Raw genomic sequence first — 2451 nt, forward strand, 5'->3', positions numbered from 1 at the left:
ATTGAGAGACATAGAGATATAGTTCATGCAATTCCTATAAATGAATAAAAATGCATTTAGGATTGAAAAGCATTCATTTTAACATTCGTAAATCAATATTTCTGAATCCATTTCAATTCATTTCAATCCATTCTCGTTTACTGGATAGATGATTGCAAGACATATTGACACGCTGTCAAATATATTTTTGCACGCTTGTACAATTATATTCTATTCTATCTTTCATCTTGGATTATTTAAATAATTTGACTTCAACTCTATTGTTGCGAATAACAGCAACCATTTGAATTGCACGACAAACACATTAATACCATAATAATTTCCGGTTTTGATTATGACGGACGACATGCGCTCGAATGTAGTATCCATTCTGTTAGAGGCTCCGCACAATAAAAAGTAATAGAGAACAGAGAATAAGAATTCAACCTATCAGAAACTGTGTATCCCACAATATATGATTTCTGATAGGTTGAAATTCTTATTCTCTGTTCCCTGTTCCTTTTTATTATGCAGAGCCTCTTATCATAAGTTGTGTCAAAATTTCGCTACAAATGCTTTGAAGTATTGATAGATCAATTAGAAGAAAGAATTTTATAAACTGATCAATTAAAAAACGCTTCAAAGCGTTTGCAGCATCGCGACCCATAGACTTATAAATCTGTGGATGCGTTCGGGGAGACACTATTCGCGCTATTTAGTGCTATAAATTGTTCGCGGAGCTGCAAATAGCGCTAACAAACACGATCATGACGTCACTAATGAGAGCGTGTTACGTCACAACTATATCAACGTTATTCCTTCCGACGTAGTATATTGGTAATATTAACGTTTACAGATCCGTGAACGACCCTAGCGTAGCGTTGGTAGCGTTTAACATTCGTCGAAGTTAAATTAATGTTTGAGGGGATTCTGTTCTCGAGTGATACCAAACTTTTCTCTCTTAGAATTTCGTGGAGTAAACGTACGTACGTAATGTGTGAATTTCAAATTTTATCATAATGAATACAATCTCAATTTTTATCTGCTGATAGTTTGCCACTAGATTGGAGTGAATGTAATTCTTGCTTGTGTATCATTTTTACTTTTAATTGTATCATTTAACTTTTCAAAGTTTCTGCGAACTTGTGTATTTGACTTCATTATAAATGTGATCAGAGGTATCTTGTTACTAGCAATTTTTAATTCCCATGTACGGAAAAAAGTTATTATTGCGGTATAGCGCGACAGAACAGGATTTTGCTTTGTATCATCAATACGAAATAAAATTCTGCTTTCTGATTGGTTACAGAACGTCGTACGACGCACGTCGGATTTAGTGTGAAGGCCATTCTACATTGGTCGTAGCGTCGAAAGCGTCGTAAACATCGTGAGACTTTAATATTGAAACTGGATTGGCAACAAGCTTGTGACTTGCGATGTCTATGATATGATCAATGTAGAATGGCCTTGAATCCAGGAAATGATCTGTTAGGCCGGGTTCACGCCTTAACGAAAAAGCGGAAAAGCAGAAGCCAATCGGAACTCGCAGTAGTAGTTTCCGCTTTCCGCTTTTCCGTCAAGATGTGAATTCGGCCTTACACGGCATGCTTTATGCCGAAGTTCTAATGACTTCTGCACATTGGACGCGGAAACAGCTACGCGGTGAAATGTCATGCGGTAGCCAATAAATTTACACTCCTGATGTGTTTATTGGTTATTTTCGTGACTCATTTTGCCGTGCGGTAAGGCGTTTCCAGTGTGCAGGAGCCATAAGATCGATGTTATGATACTGGCCAATTATAGCTATTCCTTTGAAGAATGGAATGGATTGTGATTGGTCAGTTTCATAATATCGATGTTATAACTTCTATGTAAAGCATGCCTTTTAAACATAGTTCAGGCTGTTATACTCCTTCTAGATATTTCGTATGTTTATGATTTGCCTTTTTTGTCGAGTACAAGTGCACCAATGCCATCAATCCGTAAGAAATGCAGCAATGGCATGTTCTGTTGATCACGAAATAGTGGTGTGGTGTGTAGTATAATACTTCTTGTATAACTTTTATTGGTCTTCTTATATCTATTTGTGTTATTCAAATAAGAATGGTTTCAAAATTGACGCTTTACTAAACGTAAATTTACATATTTTGTTAAAAAGTTAAAAGGTAAGTTCGACGAAAAAAGATGATTTATGTGTGATATGTAATGATTTATTTATACTTACTAAACTCCGTTTATATTAATGTGGTTTTTTTATATCATTTTCAAAGAATCTCAATAGAAAACAGCAGTCTAAAGTAATGAAAACAGCAATCTAAAGTATAAGGAAAAGAGAGATATTTATGAAAATAGCAAGTTTTAAAATTCTTTTGCATTCTCACACACACACACACACACACACACACACACACACACACACACACACACACACACACACACACACACACACACACACACACACACACACACACA

At 35.6% G+C, this 2451-nt stretch overlaps 1 protein-coding gene across 1 annotated transcript in view; it reads left to right on the forward strand.

Annotated features, from left to right (window-relative positions):
- The first annotated feature begins 1985 nt into the window (after window positions 1–1985).
- Window positions 1986–2451, forward strand: part of LOC108692304 — a 23205-nt gene continuing 22739 nt past the window's right edge. Inside the window, exon 1 of the mRNA XM_018200492.1 lies at window positions 1986–2144. The gene's annotated coding sequence lies outside the window, so the exon portion shown is untranslated. The remainder of the gene's footprint in view (window positions 2145–2451) is intronic.

This window comes from Atta colombica, unplaced genomic scaffold, assembly GCF_001594045.1.
Source record: "Atta colombica isolate Treedump-2 unplaced genomic scaffold, Acol1.0 scaffold69, whole genome shotgun sequence".
NCBI classification, from domain to species: Eukaryota; Metazoa; Arthropoda; class Insecta; order Hymenoptera; family Formicidae; genus Atta; species Atta colombica.